The 16,990-nt window shown below is 43.4% G+C and overlaps 1 protein-coding gene across 1 annotated transcript in view; it reads left to right on the forward strand.

Annotated features, from left to right (window-relative positions):
* Window positions 1–6,271: 6,271 nt before the first annotated feature.
* The window catches only part of OCA2 (OCA2 melanosomal transmembrane protein), a 225,150-nt gene continuing 214,431 nt past the window's right edge, over window positions 6,272–16,990 (forward strand). The window contains exon 1 of the mRNA XM_075737488.1: window positions 6,272–6,297. The gene's annotated coding sequence lies outside the window, so the exon portion shown is untranslated. The remainder of the gene's footprint in view (window positions 6,298–16,990) is intronic.

A 16,990-nucleotide genomic window follows, 5' to 3' on the forward strand; every position in this document is an offset into this window, starting at 1 on the left:
GTGCTGTGAGCAAGGATTGGAAGTTCATGGGTGCTCTGCTTTTCCTTGTGGGCCCTCCCACCACTGCTGAGGTATACGCCGCGCTGGGCTGACCAGTGTGATCAAAACTGTAGCTTGATATGAAACACTCAGAGACCTCCAATAGTAGCCATGTAGAGTGTGGGGCCGGCTTGTTTAATATCACCGGGGACTGAATGACAGGATCACCAGTACTGTCGGCCTCACTCTCAGGGTGACAAGGGGTTGGCTGCCAGAGATGGATTTCCTCTGCTTGTCCTTCCTGCAGCCCTGCCTGGAGAGGCTGCTTGCTCCCAGGTGCTCCGGAAGGTGAATCTTTCATTTAAGCTTGCTTAAATTGAGCTTGGTTTGTTCAGCTCTGGCACACATCAGCACAGGCTTCTCCAATGGTCAGTTCAAGATGGCAAATCAACATCCAACTATTGCCACTGAGTGGGCTGTGTTGCTGGAAAGCTGTACTGTTCCTGTTCAATAACTGCAGAGGAAGCCAGTTATCACACTCACTACAGCTAGATGGTTTGCAGGTATAGACTAGATTTCTCCCCTCCATGTCTTTTACATTTTGACTTTCATTTCTGAAGAAAAAAAGTTGTACTATTTCAGGTTGGTGTACAGCAAATGGAATTTTCTGCCCCTGTCTTTTCACCAGTTCTGCTTGGTCCCACTCCTCTCACCATCCTTCTCCCCCCCATATCATAGAATCACTGAATCATAGAATGGTTTGGGTTGGGAGGGACCTCAAAGATCATCTAGTTCCAACCCCCCTGCTGCGAACAGGGACACCCTCCACTAGACCACATTGCCCAGAGCCTCATCCAACCTGGTCTTAAACACTTCCAGGGGTGGGACCTCCACAACCTCTCTGGGCAACCTGTTCCAGTGCCTCACCACTCTAACAGGAAAGAATTTCTTTCCAATACCTAATCTAAATCAACCCTCCTTCAGCTTGAACCCATTACCCCTTGTCCTGTCACTACATGCCCCTATAAGCAGTCCCTCTCCAGCTTTCCTGTAGGCCCTTCAGGTACTGGAAGGCCGCAATTAGATCTCCCCAGAGCCACCTTTTCTCCAGGCTGAACAATCCCAACTCTCAGCCTGTCCTCATAGGAGAGGTGCTCCAGCCCTCTGATCAGCTTTGTGTCCCTCCTCTGGACTCGCTCCAACAGCTCCATGTCTCCCCTGTACTGGGGCCCCCAGAGCTGGACGCAGTACTCCAGGTGGGGTCTCACAAGAGCCGAGTAGAGGGGCAGGATCACCTCCCTCGACCTGCTGGTCACACCTCTTTTGATGCAGCCCAGGACACGGCTGGCTTTCTGGGCTGCAAGCGCACACTGCTGGCTCATGTTGAGCTTCTCATCAATCAATACCCTCAAGTCCTTCTCCTCGGGGCTGCTTTCAATCTATTCCTCGCCCAGCCTATAGTCGTGCTTGGGATTGCGCCGACCCACGTACAGGACCTTGCACTTGGCCTTGTTGAACTTCATGCGGTTTGCACAGGCCCACCTCTCCAGCCTGTCAAGGTCCCTCTGGATGGCATCCCTTCACTCCAGCATGTCGACCACACCACACAGCTTGGTATCGTCGGCAAACTTGCTGAGGGTGCACTCAATCCCACTGTCCATGTCGCCGACAAAGATGTTGAACAGTGCCGGTCCCAATACCGACCCCTGAGGAACACCACTTGTCACTGTTCTCCACTTGGACATCGAGCCGTTGACCGCAACTCTTTGAGTGCGACCATCCAGCCAATTCCTTATCCACCGAGTGGTCCATCCATCGAATCCATGTCTCTCCAATTTAGACACAAGGATGTTGTGCGGGACAGTGTCAAATGCCTTGCACAAGTCCAGGTAGATGACATCAGCTGCCCTTCCCTTATCCACTGATGCTGTAACCCCATCACAGAAGGTCACCAAGTTTGTCAGGCACGATTTGCCCCTCTTGAAGTCATGTTGGCTGTCACCAATCACCTCCTTATTTTCCATGTGCCTGAGCATAGTTTCCAGGAGGATCTGCTCCATGATCTTGCCAGGCACGGAGGTGAGACTGACCGGCCTGTAGTTCCCAAGGTCTTCCTTTTTACCCTTCTCAAAAATGGAGGTTATGTTCCCCCTCTTCCAGTTGGTGGGAACTTCGCCGGATTGCCAGGACTTCTCAAATATGATGGCGAGTGGCATGACCGCTTCATCCACCAGTTCCCTCAAGACCCACGGATGCAACTTATCAGGTCCCATGGACTTGTGTACCTTCAGGTTCCTCAGATATTCTCAAACGTGATCTTCTCCTACAGTGGGCGGTCCTGCATTCTCCCAGTCCCTGCCTTCTGCGACCTGGGCAGTGTGGCTCAAGGATGTGCCAGTGAAGACTGAGGCAAAGAAGTCATTGAGTACCTCAGCCTTCTCCATATCCTGGGTAACAAGGTCACCCGTTTCATTCCGAAGGGGACCCACATTTTCCCTCGTCCTCCTCTTATCACTGACATACCTATAGAAGCTTTTCTTGTTGTCCTTGACATCCCTGGCCAGATTTAATTCTATCAGGGCTTTGCCTTTCCTAACCTGATCCCTGGCTGCTCGGACAGTTTCTCTGTATTCTTCCCAGGCTACCTGTCCTTGCTTCCACCCTCTGTAGGCTTCCTTTTTTTGTTTGACTTTGCCCAGGAGCTCCTTGATCCTCTCTATTGCAGACAGGCCCTCACAGGGGTAGGAAACAAGAGGAAGAGGCAGGAGCATACAAGTAGAAAAATGGTAACTAGAGGAGAAAGGAACAGAAAAGACAGGTGAGGAAAGAGCCCAGACACAGCTGGACTCAGACTTGTCTGAGCCTGGTGTGCATTTGCTCACAGCCACTCCAGCAAACGCAGGAAAACAGAAGTACAGCTACAGGGTGTTGTGTGTGGACACTTGCCTTAGGGAGATCAAATTGTTCCTGGTTAGAAAGATCCCTTGCAAAGGCATCTCCCTCTTCCTGTTCATTGTGCAGATCTTAATGGAAATGTAGGTTAAATGACGTGATGGGTGTTTGGTGAATTCTTATGGCAAAACAGAATAGTCTGCATCCCTTTGATGTGTGCCCTCTTGAAATACTACAATTACTCTGCAAATCAGTGATGTCTTATTTGTTCCTTACCCTATTTGCTGTATTCTGTGTTTTACATCGTCTGTGTAGGAGGAATCTTCATCATTTTCTGTGTTTTTACAGCATCTCCTGCTTTGGGGTCCTCAGCCATGGCTGAAGCATCTAAGCAATAGAAACAAAAATAAATTATTATAAAGTTGGATGTGAATAATTTATCTTAATAAAGGAATTCTTTTTTTGTATCAGAATAATCTTTTAAAAGAGAACTGGATTCACTTGTTTACATAAAACAGGATGGGAGGACACCTGTATGTTTATAATCTATCTATAAATTAATATTTTCATGGAAAATTATTTTTCTGTGATTAAAAAGGCCTATTGCCACACTGGAGCAGTTAGGGAGAAGCTGTCCTGTGATACTGAGGATAGATATAAATAGATTTGCATTCACAAAACATGACCAGGCACTTCTTGAGTTACAGGGGTATAAACACCTTCCTAGAGCCTTCATGTTTGTAGACAATCATATTAAACTGGAACCTATTTTACAATAAAATAGCATCCATTACATTTGCTCTACAACCTTAAGAAAACCCCACAAAACAACACTGAAAAATAATACACTTTTGGACCTTAAGTACCTCCAGCAACAGCACGAATAGAACACTTTAATACAAACTACACGGTGGTCTGCCTTATCGCATTTCCTCAGCAGACTCGTAAAGTAAACGCCTCTCCCCAGCAGCAAGAGACGGGCTATGGATGTACATCCATGATACACATCAAATGAGAACATTGGAGATATAACTATTGATGACCTTATGGATAATCCTGAGGGAGCTGGAAGTGTTCAGCTCTGCCTTGAATCTTAGAAGGTCAAAACCAGTTACTCATCTTTCAAGAACAATTGCTTCTTTAGGAAGGCTCAGCTAGCAGAAACCATCATTACTACTTAATAACATGCAGTTCTTCAAGGCAAAATGTCAATAGCATCATTCTCTTTGTATAGAATGAATTTTGTATTATTTTCCTTTGTCTTATTCTGCTTGTAGCTATGATATTAATGTAGCATCTGTTTCTCCAGTTGGCATGTACTCTATAGGGAGTGTAGATTATATTATCTTTTATCAGTTTTTGTCTGATACAGGAAAAAAGAGTTTGGCTGGCATGGTGCTTAATTAACATTGCATTGAGTACTGCGGTGTAATTCGTAAATCTTTGAAATTCCGGTATAAAGAGTAAGAATGACTGTTTGTCCGGATAATCTTTTTAGTACTTTCTGATGGCAGAAAAAGTTATTTTTCCCCCCTTTCAATCACAACCAGTTTTTCACAGTGAGAACTGTTAAATCTGCTCTTTTACAACTTCTGTGGCATTTTAACAATGGCCCTTTCGCTCTGTTCTCCTCCTGCTTCCTGCCCAGACTCAGGGCAGCGTGTGAAGTGTCTGCTCAGTGAAGCTAATGGTGGTCTGTGTACTCTTTCTCTCTCTGCCACTTCTTACAACCCTCTCAGGCTTGGGAAGAGCTGTGCTTGGGCAGGGAGTAGCGGGTGCTGGGAGTAAGTCGAGTGCTAGTTCCTCACTGAAATCACATGATGGCAAATCTGGGAATTCCTGCTTCATTTATGAGTGTGCACGGGATGCAATGTCACTCTCTCCTCATCCAGAGATGCTTACTACAAAGAACTGAGCTGGATTCCACATCAACAAAGTCATTTACCCAAATAAACTCTCTATTCCGAAAACACTAGGCATCTTGCAACTCCCTCAGCTGAACCAAGTATTTTATTTTTAACATCTGTGCACCTTTTGGGGTTTTTTTTCCCCATTTTGGAGACTTTTATTTTCAAAGAAAAGAACCACCTCAAGAATTCTTCAAAAAAGCAGGTAAACCACAATTTTTCTACAAGAAATATTTTCTAGAATAGTTTAATGCAGTTCTGTTATATAGAGAAGATGAGTTTTATTATGTGCAATAAAATAATATGTATTAAAAGTTAGTCAAACTTTGCAAATAGTTCAGGGTCTCTGGAAAACATTTATATGTACCTGAGCATTCAGCATTTTATAACATCAGTGAGGCACAGTGAGTATATGTTATAAAATTCAGTGGTTCTTTTTGTTACATTTACTTTTACCTTTACATTGTCTCAAATATTAACCTTTCCCAGAATATGAAATATTTAAAAGATTGTTTTAACTTACTTCAGATTGTGGCTTCTTTAGGGACTCAAACTTACCGTGACTTTTAATGTATTTTTTGCTCCTCCTATTCATGCGTCAGGGAAGTAGTTCAGGCTTACTGTTTGGGCCAGGTGATCTGCAAAACACGAACCTTTATGTTTAAAAAGTATGTTTAGGTCTGCATGTTGAGGCAACACATTGATCTTGCGGAGTGAATACATCTCCAAAGTAAAACGATTTAATAAAAAATGAATGAAGCAGGTTTTTACTCCCATTACTTTTCTGAAGCATTCCTTTTCATGGATTTTACTCATGTTGGCTGTATTTGTAACAAGCTGTTGTGATTTTTCCAATCATCTTGCCGGAGTAGTGTGCCAGCACGAGAGCGGTCTGCAGACCAACAATGGGCTGGTCTGTTCTGCTCAGCCCTGCTTTTGCTGCAGGAGGAAGAGGGTGAAACTGTCCCACTTCCTGACAGCTTGAGATTTTACAAATTAGCTGTGAACATTTGGTTTTCAATGAAACTTAAGGCAAGAGGTCAGGGGATTAGTAGCTACATAATTTTTATGGGGAATATTCATATATATATATCTAGAATAAAATCTATTACTCATATAAAACAGATGTTGAAGAGCTTCCACTCTCAAGAGATGTGGTTCAGCTGACATGTAGGAATCTTTTTGTCTTTCTTAATACAGTCATAGATGGAAAACAGACACTTATTTTCTACCTGAACTCTCACAAAAGAAGTTGATCTCCCATGCTGCCATCACAATTCCTGGTAGCTTCATGAGGGCAGCTCCTGAATCGTTGCCGAAAGCTGAGCTTTTCAATGCAGACTTTGATCTATTGGTAGGAGGCCAATTTGGACCTCATCAGTTCTCTCTTGAAGCATGCATACGCTGTCTTCTGAGTTAAGCAGGTCACCATGAGTTAGTCTTAAACATCACTAGAGCAATGAAGGGAAACCACGGAAGACAGAATTGCTGAACTTGAGGGCTGATCAGATCCTGGTGAGTTAATGAGAAGATTTGTCTGGGTTATGGGCTTTTTCTACAGCTAAATCTAGGAGGAGAAATGGTTCCTCACCACAAGCCTTTGGGGACGTTGTTTGCGTAGAAATAGAAGAAATATTTAGGTTTGTGGACATGTGAAACTGCTGTCAAGAGACAAAAAGGGAAGAGCAGAATATTAGTCTAAGGGATTTGCCTATGATTTTCCTTTGTGAAGACGTGTTAAATAAAGCTAAAGCCTACTAGGAGTACTGAGAAATTTTAACTTTTGCCCTCTTTTTCATCGGTAGAGAAATAAATTACATACATAAGGTACAAAATGTATCACGTAAGAAGAGCCTTGTTAGTCTGAGACAATGCAACAATTATTTCTATAATGTTTCCCAGTAACAATAACTGCAGAAAGACTGAGAAAAAACCCCACAGTCTAATGATTTATTTTTTTTTTCTTTCTATGACTGGGTGCTTTTGCCAGATCACATTTTCCCCTGGGATTAACTTTGAACTGCCAATTAAAAGTTATTGCTAAATCCTGCTACAGCAGAAAGCCTTCAGGTTCTTACTGTTAAGGTTTGGCCATTGTCTCTCTCACAGAGTAGATTAAACTGCTGGGGTTTTGCCAAATTACTTTTGCAGAATAACCACATAGCCAATATATATTTTTAGGGGAAGGGTAGCGACTGTATTCAGTTCAGGTTATTTCATTCAATTAAAAACAAAGGGGAAAAAAATCTGAAATTGAGACAAGAGCAAATGTTATCACATTGTGTTAGTAGTGCAACAAAGTTTGCCTATCGATACAGTGATGACTTGGTTTCTTCTTCAAGAGCTTTAGAAAACCCCATCAACCTATCCTACTTACAAAAGAAAATTACTGAAATCTATGTACCAAAGGCTGGATGACCTTTCCTACAATTTTGGGGCAAAGGAGCTAGAATACTGCAATAATCCTACTGTTTTCTGACAGGCACACGCTGCGTATGTCACTGCTCTAAGCGAGGACAAATGGAGCATTATCTCAGAAACCGCCGTGTGGTAATGGTTGGCAGATGTTTGCTTTTTTTAATGTGGTCATTGTAGGATCATCATCTGCTCTAAAATCTGTGTGTCCAGCTAGGAACAGATCAAACAGGAAAGAGGAATGAACCCACTGATATTTTAATATGCCTGAGAGAAGAAAGAAAACATTCTGCATCCATTAGAAGAGCTGCATAGTGCTGCCAAAATCATCCATTCACCCGAAGATGTGTGGAACATAAACACTGTATTCAGCCATAAATCAACATTCAGGCTTTCATGTTCCTCGCATTTCCATGCTTTAGCCCTGATCCTAGACCTGTGATCTTGTTGAAAATGTTGACATTTTTCATCTCTGCAGGAATATAACCGCACCCAGCATTTTCCTATCAAGAAGGGCAGAAAAAGGGGTATCATTTTAGAGGAAAAATGATAGCCTAGAGTGAAATAAAAGTTGCATTCCCGTTCAGCAAATGAATGGATGAACCTGCTTCTCTGCAGGGTACAGCATCTTCTGGTTGATTGATGACTTTTTCTTGCATGCATTACCTTCTTCTGAAGTGTCTTCATGACGCTTGTTGAGAGAAGGCTTAGGCTGACAGAAATCCTTCTGCAACATTCGGTGGGTTTAGGTACCAGGTCTGCGGTATTTCAGGAGCCTATAAAAGAGAGTAAAAAGAGTACCGAAGAAGGGACTTTGATAGTTGGTAGCATCAGCCACAGCAGGGATTTCTGGGGCTCTGTACTTTTCTCAGAGAATCTGGCTTTTAAATTGGAGCCTCAGTAAATGCAAAAGATACCTGATCCAGGGGCTGTTGAAGTCTCATAGAAGACTCTCATTAGCTACGTGGCACAGGACAAGGGTATGGAGGCATCTGTCCTCTGCAGGTTTTTTAGTCTGCGTGCCATTTGCCAGCCTTCCCCCGTTGACAGCACATACCCTTATCTTCTTCCATGGTCATGTGTCACTTCAGAAGCTTGCAGCGTCAGCTGGCTCAACACTGTAGATATCTCATTTGGTGTCCACTGCCTTTTACTAGTTTGCATAAACATATGACTTCTTTTACTCTCTTGGGAGGGCTAATTATTGTTTTATGTATTTGATCTATGAAACTACCAGCACACCCTGTGGATGCTACATTTGAGGTCTCCTCTATTTCTCTTTTCTGACGTGAAGTGCTTGTAGCAGAGAACTTCACCTCTTTTACATGTATCATTACAATTATTAGTTTAATTTAACATAGAAAATTCATCTGTTACATTTCTGTTTTAATTAAATAAAGCATCTTGGCATGATGAGCCTTATAACTTGTAATTTCAAAATTGACAACAGCATTGATTATTGTTTTTCAATAGGCTGGGCTATGATCTCTCTGGTTGCTTAACACAAAAGGACAGTGGGGTTTCTTTGTTTTGTTTGGTTTGTTTGAGGGTTTTTTGGGTTTTGGTTTGGTTTTTTTTTTTCCTCCCACTGGTTCCCAGCTATTGAATTCCACTCAGCACCAACAAAACTGCTTTCTGCTAATATTGCTATGGTGCTGCAGCTGGCAGCTCAGCCACCAGAGGTTTGGATCTGGGGTACGAGGTAGTGCCTCATTCAGCTTCTGCCACTGCTGGGCTGCAGTTCTCAGCAGCCATGCTGAGGTTGCCTACATGGAGCTCTTCTCCAGCGGGATTAGAGTTGGTGTCGTCACTTTTCCCTGACTGAAATAATGAACCTTGAGAAATGTTAAGTCAAATATAATGGAGAGAGACTTGCTCATGCTGGGGTGTTCCAGGCCTGTCCCAAAGCCAGAGGCTTGCTCTAGTCTCAGGCCTTGCATTAGACTGTGTAATATTTTCCTTCCCGTTGTTCACAGGATCACTTGCTAAAAAACTTATTTTTTTACCTGTCGTCAGACCAGAAGGACTTGAAGCATACATTTTCCTCCCAGTCCAGCGGCAGAAAGCCAGTACGGTTACATGACTTCTTTTGGATTTGTGGATTTGTGATTAGCATAGATTTGTTAATTACTGTGCATGGGAGCGGCTGTGCCACAAGGCACAAGGCACAGCTGGGATGTATTTTCTGCTCTGTGAGGAGCAGGAGCAGCAGCAGGGCGAGCGCAGGGAAGTGCCTCTTCCAGCTGCCTGGTGCAGGAGCTGCTTCGGTGGGGATGCCGTAAAGTTTGCTGGAAGGGAGTTTGTTTGAAACTAAATCAAAACAGAAATATAAGTGTGACATTTGGCACCAGTCCCTGTTCTTTGAACATCCCTGAAGGATGTTTATGGGTGATTTTCCCTCTGAAAGAGGTTCTCTTTCAGAGAAGTAATGAAACACAGCACTTTTTGTAATTGCTTGTCCTAGAAATATATTTTTGTTATGGCTGTATAGGTTTATAAGTTTGTAGTTTGTATTTTGAGTCGAAGAGAAGGATTGGTTAAAATGCTTCGTGAAAACTATATTTAAGTCATAACACAAACACCACAAATACTTAAGATTTTTTTTTCTGTTTTCTTGGGAACAGGGCAGTGTTCAAGGGGAAAAATGCTAAAAGATACACTAAGCACAAATTGGAGAGATGTTGCAACTGTTCTGGATCTAGCACTACAAATGTCTCTAGAACTACTACTGCTCTTAAACTACAGCTTCTCCTATGTCAGACATTAATCATAACCTATAGGCATATGCATAGTTGAGTCAATATCTCTTTGTCTGTAGAGGCATCATCCAATAATTGTATGATTATGAAGGAGCCATTTCAGTGTTTGCACATCTATCCCTAGTGACTGATCTTTACAAACAGTCTCTGTTAATTTTGGTCCTCATGGCTCTTTGCAAGGACTATAGAAGCTGCTGCAAATTTCACAGCACTGTGGAGATCTCATGATAGGTGGGTAGTTTAGAAATCTCTTTTAATCAAGCTAACCAGAGTCCTGTAGGCTGAAATATTTGGCAAAGTGATGTCATTTATGATCAGTAATGTTCATACCATAAAGCACTTTTGAATATTTGTCATTTGTATTTAGGAATATATGCAGGAAGATTTCTAGTTAATGGGGCTGTTTGTTTAAAGCAGGAATAGTTTCTACCTGTTTGGTAGCTCTGGCAATATGTTTTATTTTACCTTTTCAAAGACACAAAGCATTTCCTAAATATCTGTTGTCTTCTAATTTCCTGATTAGGTAAGTAAACTTTCTTGCTCTGTCTCATCAGTAGCAGGGAGAATTTTGCCTGGCAGTTGTGAAGGGCGGTGGGCTAATTACAGGGCCTTGAATACAAATATCACAGGAAAAAATGGAAAAAAACCAAAGTAAGCCTTGGATATATGTGCATGAGACAGCTGTGTGACTCAAAGCTAAAGCTCTTGAAAATTGGGGAGGGAGAGGCAGAGACACTGCAACAGTGCTTCTGTAGGAAATGAGCCAGCTGAATGGACTCGCTCACTAAAAGGCACAAGAAAACTTATTTGAAGAGCCTTAAATAGGCTCAAATATGGCTCAAGCTTCAGTCAAGGACCTGACTTTTTCAACAATAAACTCAATTTGTTACAATCTGTTGAAAGCAAAAGCCCCTTAGTTTTTTGTGCTGGTGTTTTATACTTGCTTTCATAACTGATAATACATTTTTTTCAAAATTGATAGTCTTATGCTTGTGTGCCCTTGCTTGATTTACTTTAAAATTTCATATTGCACCGAATGTGGCTAATTTAGTTTATAAACTGGTGTTTCACCCTGCAGATACAATTTCCCATTGAAATTATTTTTCCTGGTGCATTACACTAAGAAGATGAGAAGCACGGGAGAAAAAGTGCTTAACTATAGCCAGTAGTGGACAATTCTCTTTTAGCTGAGCTGGAGCTTGGCGACCTTGTTGTCCATGGATGTCCCTTCATGCAACAGCTCAAGGGAGGCTCTGGTAGAGCAGGGAATCAAGGCGGGTTGGTGTAGGAAATGGGGAGGTCTATTCATAAATCCCCACCGCCTCCCACAGCGGGTTTTGCATCCAGCTGCTCCTCAGACCATCTGTGTCTAACCGGGAATGCCGGTCTGAGGTCATTGCTGTCTGAGGAATTTTACATAACGGTCAGGCCGGTCAGCTGAGAGGCGAGCGTCAGCCAAAGGTTCTCGCTGCTGTCATGTGTGCCGGGATCTGGCCCTCGCCTGGTACGCTTTGCTACAGGCATCACCGACTTGCTTTAAGCAAACATCCTTCTGGGTGGGCTGGGGCCCTACCTGTGGTCTAGGTTCAGCTGGTGGCTTGTGGGGGTGGGGTGGAGGATAAACTTTTCAGAAGTGCCTTGATAAGAGAAGGACCTGTATTAGTTTTGAAAGCTGACATTTTGGATTGATAGGGAGATACTCAGCTCTGCCTAAGCCCTTCCAGATAGGGAACTAGGCATCTGGTCCTCAGAAACTATGACTCTTTAAAACATTTACCATTGATGTTGAGACGAACTAAAGGATTTAAGAATAAGAGGCAGATGAAAACTCCCTGAAGGACAGCCTGGTGGTTGTGCTGATGAGCATGGCCATGGGAGATACAAACTCCACATCTGTGTCTCCCAGGAGCCATAACACACCATCTACTGGTAACCCACTCCCCCTCATGGTGGATTCATGTACTCAGGGAGTGCCTTGCCCAAATGCTGGGCTACTTTGTGTGCGGCAACTGATGGTACCTTGGTCTATTTTCTGCCTCACCTAGCTTTGAAGCCAGGCCTGATTTGAGCAGGAGTTGGACTAGGTGATCCTCAGAGGTCCCTCCCAACATCTTCTTGTTCTTGATTCTGTGTCCTCCTTTGCAGTGGGGCTTCAGGTGGCTTCAGATCTTCCAGTGAGGAAAGAAACTTCAAGATGCTTCTTACCCACAGGAAATGAATGCCCTGACCACAGGCTGCCAAATCTCCTTTTCCCCGACACAAGAGATATGCAGAAACTGGTATAGCTGACCAGTTTGTAGAAACTGATACAGCTCCAACAGCTTGTCCTGGTAGGTATCAGCAGCAGAATACCCAAAGTCAGGTCAAATGCTGGGCTGGTGGGACATTCAGATGCAAATCTAGTTTTGGACCAGAAGTTTTAATCCAGCTTCCCTTTATTCCCAATGAGCCCTTGGTCTTTTTGATGATTTAGGATACCCCTTTCAGCCTGGTTTTAACCAGAATGTCTGCAGTTGTCCAGGAAAAACCTTCTTCTAATAAAATATCACTTGCAATGAAGTGTTACGGGCCAGGAGTTCTTTGCAACAGGAATTCGTGAATACTTGACATGTTTGTGGGTTCAAAAGGTGACTGGACAAGTTCATGCCATGGAAGTCCAACGAGGTATGTGGAGAACAAAGCTACTATCACCTGCTCAGGACCTGCAAACCCTTGGAGACTGGGGAAGGCAGGACGCAGGACTCAGGGCGAGGGAGAGTAGCTCCGAGCTACCCTGGGATGGCCAGTCTGTAAAGCACAGCCTTGGCTGTCCATGAACAGATTTGCTGAGCTGAGCCTTAGCCTTCACCTTGCAGCATTTCAGCAGCAGTGCTGTGGTTCTTTCTCTGCGGACCACATCCTAACATGATCACATATCCTAATTACAGTCTTACAACCTAATGGACATGTTGTGCAGGAGAAATGTTTTTGCAAGCACTCCCCCTATATCCCTGACTTCAACTGAGGAAGGGAATGAAAGGAGAGTTTCTTGTGTCATTGTGTATTTACTGTTTTGTTGGACTGCAGATTTTTCATTGCGTACGTAAGTTTGGGCAGCAGCTAGTGCATCATGCTTGTGCCTGCCTCCAAGCAGTTTTCCTCGCTGAGTAAAAATGAAAAACAGGAAATGAAAGTTTAAAGCAAGTAAAGGTGAATTTAAACTGAAAGAAACATCTTTGAAAAAGTAAATATAACAGGCACAAACACATAGCCACTTACAATTACAACTTTTATTTTGCTTCAAGAATTTAAGTGCTGTTGCTCCATGTTTATATCCTTGGTGACCCCTGATGCGTTAGCATTTCATAGAGAGGGACTGTCAGGCTATTAGGGACCACTCCTTCCCTCCCAAGCACTGTACAATGCTGTAACGATTTTCTCCTGAAGAGGGAAGCTGAGTAATTTCAGTGAACAATATGGCCTTTGATATCAATGAATAATCTAATGGGTTTATTTAAGCACCATGTGGTAACGATTTTTTTTTTTCTTTTTCTCCTTGACATTTTCTGTGCATCATCCTTGTTAGTTCCCAAGACCCACTAAGCAGTGAACTTTTTCACTCCATCCATGACAGTTTTATCTGGATCTGCCCTGGTGGAGCAGATGCTTTGCCTCAGTCCATCCTTGAAGACAGTTGTTCAGGTGTTCTTACAAATGGTCACAACAGCTGTCAGTTTGTCTTTGTAGTTTTTCTCTTTGGGATGTGGGTGCTAATTTTTGCACACATTTTCCTTTCCTTCATTTTATGTGACTACCCACAGATGCTGGTTCCAATCTTATTGGAAATATTTTAGTGTGTATCAGAAGTGCATGTTTGAACTGAATCTCCCACCATCTCTGTGTGCTGTACTTTGGTTCATGTGGTGGAGGAGTAACAGAGTGCACAAACTGGATTACTTTTGGCTGAAATTAAACCAAGAGATGTGCTCTCACCGCTGATGGGCGTTCAGTCCACAGGACCAGACTAGGGCTAGTCCACACTAAAACTTCCTGGGATATGTACAGTGTGGACTTCAGGTCCTCAGCACCAATCCTTCGCCCTGCAGATTCGTTCCTATTGCGCCACACTACTTACTAACATAGATATAGCCACAGACAGCTTGTGGAGTACTTTCGTCTTCTTTTATTACTATTTGGGGCCATAGAGTTGGTGTAGGGTAATATATGAGATTTCATAATGTGCTGCTTCTGCTCCTGCCTTCTCTTGGCATTTTTCCAGCCCAGGACAAATGTTGTGCTTCTCTGTTAGGTCAATTCTTTAATATCTCTCTTTGATCATGTTGACAGCTGCTTTTGCTTTCCTTTTAGACTGGTTGTGTGTGATGAACTCGAATGTGGTTGATGTTTCAACTCTTAATAGAAAAATAAAGTCTCTGAAACTTCCCACCAGGCTTTGCAGGAGCACTGCATGCTTTAGCTAGAGGCCAGAAAATCTCTTTCCTAATGATCAAGATCGTAACTGGCTATCACAAAACTAGAGTAATTTTACATATAATCACACCTACTTTGGTCTGGGGTTGAGCAAGGACCTGATGTATTAGGAGACACTCCTCATACGCTCCTTTTTCTGTTATCAAGGAATTTCTCAGCAGGTAAGCACTAATTCATGCAGTGCGTCACTTGATCGCTTGTCCTTGGCTGACATGGGACATCTTTGGTGTTGTGTACATGCACTCTAGCACGCATGCATGCCAAATACATGGTTATAACTTCAGAGTGTATACCTTTACAAAAGTTGCATGGTCATAATGCCGCAAGAATACCACTTTCTGCTAATGTTTTCTGTGCGTTAGATTTCATTACATGGTAGTTTTCTTGTCTCGGACATACAGGCTGTTTGAATGCTAGCACCCAATGTATTTGGATAAATCTCTGCAAGGAAATCATCCTAGGTGACATGTCCAAGATGACATCCAAGGTGACATGAAACTCCTGCATGTACTGAAGATTTTCTGAGAATGTCAGCAGCAACTCTGTTTTGTATATTACCTCTCACTCAACTCATTGCACTTTTTGCATCTCTTTCTTATATTATCGTTTATGGCTTAAGTCCCAATGCTGTCACAACATACGTGCTTCAGCTTCACTAACTTAAATAATGGTAAACCACTTCATTTGCATGCATGTAGGAACCACAATGAAGCTAAGTCATTGCAGCCTGGCTGAAAATATGAAGCCATAGACAGCTTTGTTTTGATTTCAAAAGCGTATATTTTTCTGTTTTGCTGGAGGTACAAAGAAGGAAATATCTGCCATTGACTTCAATAGGGGACAAATTTCTTCTTCTTTCAAGGAAACCAAGGTTTCATCCAAAACATTTTCTAAAGCAGCTTTGGGATATGAATACCAAGAAGTTATTGGAGGAAGACCTACCGTGCGATGCTGAATGTGTCTGGTGTCTTGCAGGAGGTGCCCCTGTGGTCAGAGGGGCAGCTTTGGGGGAGAGCCAGCACACTGTGACCATGCTCCCAGGTTCGCAGTGATGACTTGCTCGTACGTTCCCATCTGAAGAATGTCATCACGCAGGTCATCATTTCTCTTTTGCTAGCTTCAGGTGCTGGCCATTCAGGAGGCAACCCTTATCCAGTAGTTGTTGTGATGGTGGTGATTTTGTGCTCCAATTCTTTCCTGTGATTTATGCAGAATTTTCTGGAGATGCTTCAATTCTCATGGATAACAGCACAGCGAGTCTGATATTGTCCTCAGCAAGCCGTTTTCTGTAGGTTTCTTTCTGCAAAATAAAGATCTGAGGTCTACAAAACCTTCTGGCAGCATGAAGCCATTTACCTTATACAAAGTCCCTTGGGCTTAGAGCAGGGAGGAATGGGGCTGCTGCTGGACTGGCAGTCCAGCCTCTCTGCCTTACATGTTTGGTGCAAACAGGAGTAAGTGTACTTGGGATGCATTTTCAGTTTAAAACAGAGTATTTTATTCACTGCCTGGCTGACTACAGACAATGTTGCTGCTGATGGACTTGCAATACTGTTGCTGCTTAAGACCATTTTAATCTCAAATCACTACAAATTTCAAACGTCTGATGAGATAAAGTTTATTGATGCGATGTTTAGATGTAGGAGAACTGAGACAGAGGTTTTAAAATTTTTTTCTTGGGGCTGGCCAAGATGTCAGTGGCACTGTCCAGAGGTGACGTGTTCTGGCTGGTAGGGCTCCATTTTAACCTCCTGCCCTCACTTCCTCAGGCTGCTTGTGCCAGTCGACGCTCACAGAGGTATCAGGGATATGAAATGTGTGATGTGCAGCCTTTTGAGTTTATGCTCTCTCTCTCTTGAGAGAGAGCCTGGCAAAGAGAAGGCTTTGAAGGGATCTTATTGTTGTTTTCAACAATCAAAGGTGGTTATAGAGGAGATGGAGCAGGGCTCTTCTCAGCAGTGCACAGTACGTGGCAAGAGGCGACAGACACAAGCTACAATAAGAAAAATTCTGCTTGATTGTAAGGAATTTTTCCTCACGCTGAGAGCAGGTTAGCACTGCAATGGGCAGAGGGAGGCTGAGGAATCTCCATCCCGCAAAATATTCAAAACCTGGCTGGACAAGGCCCTGAGCAACCTGGATTCAGATTGGCATTAGCCTTGGTTTGGGCAGGGTTGGGACTAGAAGACCTCCACGTGTCCCTTACAACATGAATTATTCTACGGTGCGTATCACATAGTAATGTGAGAAAGCAGCCTGCTCTGAGCTTTTTACCTGTATTCTGAGTATTGAAAGGAAGCAAAGCCACTCTACGTTCATTTTCCAGAATCTCTTATTATACCACGCAGTGAATTCAAGCAACAGCATGAGTCCGTGATGTGCTCTGCAAGGCCGTTGGAGCCTGCTGCAGAAGCCAGGCTGCCTTCCCGGCAGAGCAGCTGCCCAAGGCTTGTGCCCATGAGCCCCACTGACCTGCCCAGCTCCCCTGGAGCCCGAGGCGCCGTTTTAGCAGCTTCCCAAGAAGAAGCAGCCAGGGCCGAGGTATTTCAGGTTTGGAAGAAGAGTTGG

The sequence above is a fragment of the Balearica regulorum genome, chromosome 1 (assembly GCF_011004875.1).
Source record: "Balearica regulorum gibbericeps isolate bBalReg1 chromosome 1, bBalReg1.pri, whole genome shotgun sequence".
NCBI lineage: Eukaryota > Metazoa > Chordata > Aves > Gruiformes > Gruidae > Balearica > Balearica regulorum.